The sequence below is a fragment of the Aythya ferina genome, assembly GCF_964211825.1.
Source record: "Aythya ferina genome assembly, chromosome: 8".
In the NCBI taxonomy this organism is placed as follows: Eukaryota; Metazoa; Chordata; class Aves; order Anseriformes; family Anatidae; genus Aythya; species Aythya ferina.
In genome coordinates, this window is record NC_140304.1 from 29550273 (window position 1) to 29559899 (window position 9627).

The window sequence follows — 9627 nt, forward strand, 5'->3', positions numbered from 1 at the left end:
GTCCCTGGGTTTGACAGTGTGGCGGTCCCAAGCCTGTCCTTCAGCTTTCTGAGCTCGTGAGGCGTGCCTTGGGCTCATCTCCTGCAGTTTTTGGCAATCTGAAGTGTCAAAGTACTTACTGCTACAGGAGGGCTGCTGACAGGCCTGTGGAGGGGAGCAGTGAGCTCTACAACAGTGAGAAGTGGGGTCTGGCTATGACCCACCACAAGGAAATGTCCAGTTGCAAACACTTTGTAACTTCTGGCCCATCTGTCTAGCTGACAGGAGCACATCTTAAATGATACATCTGGCAAATTATGTGAAAAACAGGTTCTTTGACAAATGAAGGGGTGAAGATGGAATGTGGTTGTTAAGGATTGGCCATCCAGGCTTTCTATGTGTCCTGGGGCTTTGCTAAAGGTCCTCTTACAGGGAAGGGAGGAAGCACAGATCTTTATGTTCAGCAGTCACGTATAATCACTGAACAAAGTCAGGTATCGTTCAATTTTTGCTGAGATCCCCAGTTTTCCATCCCTTTGTACTATTGAAGCCCCCTAGTGTGACAGTTCTTAACCATTTATTTCAGCTGCCTGAGAAAATATATAGCAGATTTTGGAGTCCAGGCCGAGAAGGAACCTCCTCTGGTGACAGGTAGAAAGTCTGTTTTCAGTAGACACAATTCCCTTAAGAACTGCCCAGCCTCCACTATAGTAAGGTGCATTATAAGTAAAATCCATCAGTCAATTAGCACAGCATTAATTTTTGTGATTGTCAGCTCCCGTCACGGAAGCAGATGAGCTGTAGCAGGAGAAGAGCCCTTAGTCTAACCTAAGGCCTGTGTGTGTCCCAACTGTCAAGAAATAAAGAACTAAGATGGAAGTTTTCATGGATGTCTCTTGAGGTTTAATGTCTTTATTTCTTAGACACTGTATTTGCCTGCTTTTCTTATTTTCTTAATCTAGAATTCTCCACTCCTAAGCCAAAAATGAATACTTTTCTACCAATTGCTCTGTGGAGCAAATTTCATTCTTCCACCCCACTGAGTCTCCACTTTATTTCAAATCAGATGAAAATTGAGTGTGTTTTGTTGTTGTTGTTTTCTTTGAATATTTCTTCTTGGCATTATTTTTTTCTCCAATCACATTATTTAAGTGTGCATAGAGGGTATTGGAGCTATTTCTGCATTCCTGACTTACCTAAATTCCTGTTAAACTCAATGGATGTTTTGAGTGTGTAAGGATGGGGCTAAAAATTGTATTCTGCATTTCTCCACAAGCGGTATCACTTATAATTAAGATTTCAAAGCAGTCAAGCAACAAATACAGCACAGGCAATTATAGTATCTTTTTATCAGATACCAACACAAAATGTCTCTCTATATGAAAATCTGGTGAGCAATTGGATAATGTGGTGTTTTCCCCTAAATAGAGAGCTAGTTTAAAAAATAAAAATAAAAATCCCACTAGTCATTTATACACGGTTGCTCTTGAATTTTAATGAGTACATATGCATATAACTTTTTCTAAAGGAAGCAAGAGAAACTTCTGTGATTTAAAGAGATGGTTAATGCTGATTTTGCAGCTGAGATTTTGGTTACTAGCTTCATCTCTTCAAGAAAAGACTGCAATTTGCATTTCTGATGAAGACCAGAAGGCCTGTGTGGATGTGTCCTTTAGTATCAGTGTATCACTGCATGGGAGTGGTCATATTATCCCCGGAAGTCTTCAAAAGACGTTTAGATGTAGAGCTTAGGGATATGGTTTAGTGGGGACTGCTAGTGTTAGGTCAGAGGTTGGACTCGATGATCTTGAGGTCTCTTCCAACCTAGAAATTCTGTGATTCTGTGATTACTGAACTGAATGAGATTTTGTATGTTCATGAAATTATTCACACAAGCAGTTGCAATATCAGTGTCTTTTTTTGATGCTTTGAGTCTTTGTCTCATAGAGTTGAAGCTTTTGTTCAATATTTAGTGAGAGGGTGTGTGTTACAAAGAACACTGAAACGTTAAAACTTACAAATCTCTTCAGACTATGTACTATTCTATGTAGTTTATTCTATCCTGAGTTCCAGAATCAGAGTAATTCAGGTTGGAAGGGATGTCTTGGAGGTAATTTGGTCCAATCCTCTCTTCAAAACAGGGCTAACCTCAAAGATAGATCCAATAGCCAAATATTAAATCCAATACAAATAATTAAAAGCAGATTACCTGTAAACATAAAAGATTTTTTTTGTATATTCTGGTGGAAACCTTTTTCTGCTAAAGTCTCCCTAGTATCATTTTTAATCGTCACGATTGAATAGTTGACAGATAAAATGTATAGCATTCATTTTAAGTGAAAAAAAAAATCAAATATTTAGCTTTTACATCTAAGCAAAATAAATAAATATTAGCTAAGTGACAGTTTTGTCATTCAAGTTTCAATGTAGCTCACGTCTGCTTATTAAGTGTCAGGCTAAAATCTTGGCAGAAACAATACACTCCATCAGCCTTCTGCAAGTCATAAATTGGATTTAATGCCACTTAGGCTTGTTTGACCAGCGGGAATCCCAGGAGTTCATGTGAACTTAAAAGACTAGTTAACACCTCATTAGCATCAAGGGTCTTCCAAATGATGTTTGCTAGTAACTTGTCTAGGTCCACTGAGTGTACTAACTCATACTAACTAACCCTCCCTTGTCCCTCTGACTTACCAGTCTGTGGATGCTATTAGGTATTTAATCTTTGTTAATAAGTAATAACTACTTCTGCTTATTATCTAAATTGTTGGAAAAAATAAAAAATAAAGTAGAATCACAATCCAGAGGAAGTTACTCAACTAAACAGAAAACTACCAGACAACTCACCTATAAGTTGTTTTTAAATTGAGTGTAGTCCTTTTTTTCCAAAACTTGTGTTAAGAGACTGTGTTAAAAAAAAAAAAAATCCACGTAATTTATCTCTAGATCTCTAAAATGCAAAATTTATTTAGAGACTTAAGAGAGGGAACAGTAACTTTCTGTACTTGAGATTTCACTGAAGTCCTTCAGCAGAATTGAGACGGACAAAGCTAGCAGATTTCCAACAACTGAAAAGAGGACAAGACAAGAAGAAAAAAGGAGAACTCAATAGACCTGTGCTAAAATTGGGGAAACAGTGCTAGACATTGCAATGGCTACAGCAGAGCCACACACACTGTATGGTTCCTCCACTTAGCTCTTCTGAGTGAAACGACACAAGCAAAAATGCTGAGATTCCTCATTGCAGGGCTTATGTGGACATTAATTTCAAACAGGACTAATACTGTTGAGCCCATATGTAAAAGCCTCTCCAGAAAATTACAAATACATTCCCATTCAGCCTTTCATTTAGATAATATGAAGTATCCCTAATTGTTTCTGTGGCACTTGATTTGTGCTGGAGGAGGACAGTAAGAGTGTTACCCCTCGGGGAACAGGGATCGGCATGAAAATGAGATGTGAGTCCTGTCGGGCTGCCTGGCGCGTATGAAATTTTAACCAGATAAATCCCGATACAAGGAATTTTGTTGGGAGATGCTGAACAGTTGTGCAACTTCTGAAAGTTGATTTTTCCTACTCTGATAGTAATTGCAATGACTCAGGATTCATTTTAGCATAAAAAGAAAGGTAATGTCAGTGCTTACAGCCCTGAGGCCAATCAATTGAAATGGTTTGGAAAGGATAATTATACCTGCACGAGGACTAGCTGTGTAATAGCACTTTCCAGCCCAATTAAGACCAAATGAAGGAAGGGCCAATTTGTTACTTCCTTAACTACTCTGTGAAAAAGTGGTTTCAATACCCTAGCAATAGAAGCTGGTTTATTATTTTTTTCCTAAGGTGATTCCCTGATACTTTTTAGGGACGACTGGGGGGATCTTGTGTATAGTCATGAAGTGAAGCATCACAGACGTGCTGGCATTTTAGTATCCAGAAGAGAGGGAGTGGGGTGCTTTTACACAGCATTGCATTTTGTTTCACGTAGTTAAACTAACCTGGCCTGAATCCCAGCCTAAGCAACCATAAAGGGATTTTTCTTAATCAGGGAAAGATGAGACAGGAGAGGATTCTCTTTGCCATCCAGAAGAGCAGCACATTTGGGCCATTTTACCACTGATAAGAGCTAGATCAGGCTTCAGGCTGCCTGGATGAGGTGTAGGACCTGCTGCCACGCAGCTTTCCCTGGGGTTTGCCTGCTCCAATGGGAAAAAAATTGCAATGTGCATCTTTAAGTGTAGGTGTGGGAATATGCATGGGTGTGCAAACACACCAACCCTTTGCAAATTAATGCAGGGATTGTGTGCCAATGAGCACATACTCGCATAAATAAGCGGGCATGATTTTCACCAGGGGGATGGAAGTAAGAGTGTAAGAGGCTTTTAATCCTTCCATGAATCCTTATCTTTCACTTCCCTGCTCTCGTGCTGGCAGTGCAGCTGGCACTGGCCTCAGCTCTCCCATGGTAAAAGAAAGTTGCTTCGTTTTGTTGTTTTTTAATCAAAAGTTAAAAGTGAAGGCCCAAAACTCATTTTGTGCAGTTAGACCAAGATAGCAGCACTGTACAGAAAGGGCAGCACTAGTCTCTTCAGGGTTGTATCACAGTACCACGTTTTTTTTTTTTCTCTGCCAGTGGTTCTTTTGAGCTTTCTAATTAAGGCAGCCCTTCCCTGGTTGGAAATGCAGGCGTAATTTAGGCAACAGATAGCTCTACCTTTAATAAAGTGACGAGACCCTTGGTCACTTAGTGCTAGTTACTTAGTTACTTATGGGTTTATTTCCATCTCAGCTTCTAAAAGCCAAAGCAAGATGCTGAGACAGAGACCTGGTAAGAACTTTCTCCAATCATTCAGTCACTTCTGCCTCTCCTAGTCAAAATGATGCTCACATTTATATTGTTTTCTGCTTAATGTGTATAGTGTTTTGGTACAAAATTTATTTTTTCTTCTTATGACAGAAACTAGAAAAATGAAGTGATGTTAAAAGACAATTGAAAGCCAGAGTAGATACCCAGAGAAAAGACTGCACAGCTCATGATCTCTGAGGAAAGGACAGCACTAACCTCTCAAAGACATTGCTCTTACTGGTTCTGTGTATATTTTAAGGCAGTGGCTAAGCAATATACTTGGATCTTTATTGTGAGGGTGACAGTCTCCAGCACTGAGGGATGCCCAGTTCCAGATTTCTGGTTTCATCATTTCTATAATAGAAGGGTTTTTCCTATTACCTGGGAGAATTCAGCCTAGATACTCAATCCTCACTTCACCTATTTGATCAGTACTCATGTATATTCCTGATTGAAAGACAACCAGATTAGCTTTGTTGCCATAAGGCATGCAATAAATAATAAGCCAAGAACGTTTTGAAGGCATTAATATTGCTAATACAACTGCATTAAAACTGCATGGGGGAAACACGATGCATCTGCCCATCCTATGGATCCAAAGCCCAGGTTTTTCCAGTAAGTAAATAACAATGAGATTAAATAAAGATGCATTTACCTGAGATGGGAATTTAGTAGTTTGCCCCAGAAGTGGCGCAGTAGCGACTGTTGCCAAGATGACCAACTAGTGATGCTGAGACTAATTAATAGAACAACGAGCTGACCCTGCTGGGATGCCTGCATGTAGCAGTCTCAGTTTAACTGTAACCAAATGATGCTGATCGGGACATCAGACATCCAGACACAGCATGGGCAACACAACTGCCAATATTTCTACACCTAACTAGCATTATTTTCTTTAAAATAGCCTTTGTGGTGAACATGCCCTCCCAAACAAGGACGGCAGTAGATGAATAGGTAGCAAAGAAGTCCACTTCCAGTATCTTGGCCGAATTCCAACTTCAGTAATTACACTGCTTAAATTCTCCCTACAGCTCTACTAAAATAAAGCCTTTTTCAGCTTTTCCTGCAGCATTGTGCTGTATTTCTGTGTAGCTGTTAAACACTAAAAAACATCTCCTCTGATTAAAATTGCAACGGGAATTTAGGCAGACAGAATGCTATTACCGGAGTCTGAATTTGGGCAGAACACCAAGATTAACTTACACTTGCAATGGGATCAAGAGATCTCTGCTGACCCTTTTAAGTGTCAGAGCCTTTTAAAAAGGCAGAACAGGCAATAGCTCACCGCACTGCCTGAATGCAAACTCAGGCTTGGGACCTCTGCAGCTGGAAGTGGCTGCAGTACTGTTTCCTGACAAATAAAAGCCTTTGGTGTTGAGGAGTATTTTATCAGAATTCATTTAGTTAGAGATATTTATGGTATGAATTGTTGACAAAGAGAAGTTTCAGCAACTTTAAAGATTTTTTTTCTTGTTTGTAAAAACTTAAAATATTAAGCCTAAGCTTAATATTAAAGCAAGCCGAACAAGGCCTGCAGTACTAGCAAAAATATTCTAGATTGTGCTAAGTATCTCGAATATTTTTTGTAGCCTCTAAACTGGGACCAGATGTTTCTTGGTGCTTCAGTTCAATGTTGATCTGTCCTAACCAGTTCATTGCACCTCAGGTTTCTGCCAACCTTTTCAGCTCTCCTTACCCCGGCAGTGGTCGCACACCAGAAGCATCAGCTTGGTTGCACCGCCTGGCTTTGAAGATATCACTGTCCTTGCAGTTTGGATTGTGAATGCCATCATTATCTAGCAGCCCACGGGGATGTCCATGGAAGTGCTTCTCCTTCAGGGACGTAATTCCTGCCTTTTGAGGTCAGTGTTGAACAATCCACCCCACAATCTGAACCTACTAGCACGTAGGTGCAGCTGCCAGACATGTCCACTGACTGGTCACACAGGTACAACTCCACCCTGATGAAGCTACCACCAGAATCAGACCCAGCAGAAACTCCAACCAGCCTCCATGGTGCAGGTGGAAAGCGTGGGTCCAGGCTGAAGTGACAGCAAGCAATACCTGAACCTTAAATCTGCTCAGAAAGTCTAATTTCTACAGCACAAGCCTTCACCTAGCCCTTCTCCTCCTTTAGGATTTTTAGGCAGTATCCATCTTTATGGATTTCCCTTTTTTCTTTTGGAGGAAATCCCACTCCTTGCCTGAGGCAATCCTACTTCCATCCTGGTTTTCCCCACCTCTTCCATCACACAACTCCTGGACCATTCCGCTGTCTCTATGTTTCTTAGTTATGGACATTCTCCTTTCTCCTTTCACACAGTTACGTGAGATAAAGCCTTCTGGGGGTTTGTTTGCTCTGACAGAACACTGGAGTAGCTGTCAGTTCAGATGACAGGTGGCAAGACAGTTCATCACTTTGCTGATGGCTCTTTTAGTTAGACTACAGGAGTGCAATCTCAGCGTGCACCACAGAAAGCTCCTCTCCCCCCTTTCCTTTGGTACATGCTCATCCCAAGGCAGTACTAGGAATGACGATTTCCATGCTTTCATTACCCTTACAAAGTTGTTAGCAGTTTCTGATGGAATTTTTCAGTCTGAACTTTGAGTAATGCCTTTCACAGCACACTCCAGTAGCTCCCAAGTGTCCTAATGGTCTACAAAGCACAAGCTGCGTTTTCCATGTGTTTTGGCAGCAGCTGAAAGATATTTTCCAGTTCTGTGTTAAACAAGTCCCACTCATCTGATTTGTCAAACAGTCAGACGCTTTATAAATCATTATTCCGGGACCAGTAACAACCACAGCACCATTCTCCCAGCCACACAACTTGCATGCTGCCTCGCAGTCAGGTCTTTTGCCTGCACTGTTGTTTTCCTGAGGGCCTGCCCTGCTTTAAATCACTGCTAGCAGGGCTACTTGTAACAATGACTTGTGTCTACATGAGCAGTGTGAAGCTACACTTTAGAGTATTTATAACACAGTATAGATTTAAAATTAAAGCTGCAGAGGTAAACAATCCCTACCACTAGAAAAGGACATTATCTGAGCATTGCAGATACTCCTATTTCTACACAAGCCATGAAAATACACAGTACTTAAGGGACTAAGGACAAAAGAAAGTTCTTCAAATTCTTACCAGCTCCTTTTCAGACCTGTAACACATTATGGCACCTCTCCATTTCCCCTTTTTTCAGATAAAAACAACAGCAGTTACCAGTCTTAAAAAATAATTGTGATCTACAGCTAAAATTATTATAAAGTAACTAGGTATTTCAAACTTCCACCTTGTAGAGTCTTTGCTAGTAGTTTAAATGTCTTAACTGTTTCACTGTTTTTAATTTCCAAGCTACTCATTTACCTACAATAACCTGTGGTTTTATTAGTTCCATATCCTTCCCTCAAAGTCAAAATCCATTTAACTATCAACTCCACATTCACATCTTATCTTTATTTGATATTATCAATTTAAGAGAGAACAAAACCAAAACGTGATCTAAAGTTCTTTTACTGGAAGACGGATCCTAAACTGCTACAAGCTGTTATAGCTCCCAACCAACTTTGAGGGAGTTATGGCAATTCTGTACAGCAGAGCTGAGCTGCTCTTGTGCTCAGAAAGCACCAAACAAATGAAGATTTGTAGGTGGCACTACTTGGCTTGCACGATGTTTAGAGACATGGTCTCTGCTTCATACAGTTATTTGACAGTTTCCCCTTTCTCACAGACAAGTACAGCAAAGTAGAGAAAAATTAAGCGGTTTGTCAGAAGTAATATATGGAAGAAAAACCACAGGCAAGTAAAACAGATGGTCTGTTTTCCCTGCTGGTGAAGATTCTCACTGCTGTTACCTTAATTAAAAACTGCATTCATTACTGCTTCCCTCAAAGGTGGCCAGAAGTACAACAGCAGTTTTAGAATATAACCACCACCAAGCAAATAACGTAGAACGGTGGCAAAAGAAAGGGAAAAAAGGAATAATTTTAAGCGTCCCTGACTTTAGAGTGGTACAAGTTGCCCCAAAATGTACTTTTCCATTGACTTTTTTGTACTGATGGATTTTTTTCCCTCTGTAAATAAGAACAGACTTACTACTTTATTTTCCTGCCTTTAAAATGACATGTATACATTTATAGAAATATATATAAAATCATGTCTCAGATACTAGAAACAAAGCATTTCCTTTAATCCATGCTAAACTGCAATGACACAGGAGTTAATTATTTAGAACAGCAGGCTGTAAAAGGAATCCTGTAGGAAACACAGAGTGCATTATTTCTTTAGTGATCTCTGCTTCCATGGAAACAATTTCTCTGCACAATTTTAAATCTCATAAAAATAGGGCACTAGGTCTATGTAAAACAGCAAGACATTTCCAATTAAACAACCGGAATGCTTTTATCTAGGCCATTAAATACTTTGTTCAGTATCAAATATGATTACAGTGTTCAGTGGGATGTGAACAACCAGCTACTTGCCATGCGCTGGCTCTCCGGGGCCACACAAAGTCACCCTGCACGTACCCTCGCTTCTCTGGTGGGTGTCACAGCAGCAGCACAGCAAGTTGCCTTCCCCCAGCACTCGCCAGGGACACATCAGATGTGGCATGTTGTGTGGTGTGCAGTAATGCCTCCCTGCAGCTTTTTCCCACTTCCTTGGTGCCTCTGCCCATACAACCCGATAGCCCAGGAACTCCTAGCAGAGAGCTGGAACCGACTTACTTGAATCAAACTTGGGTAATGAATGTGGTGGTTTAAAAGATATTTTCATGACCACCTTTACAATTAACTTGTGGCAACTGTGGCAATT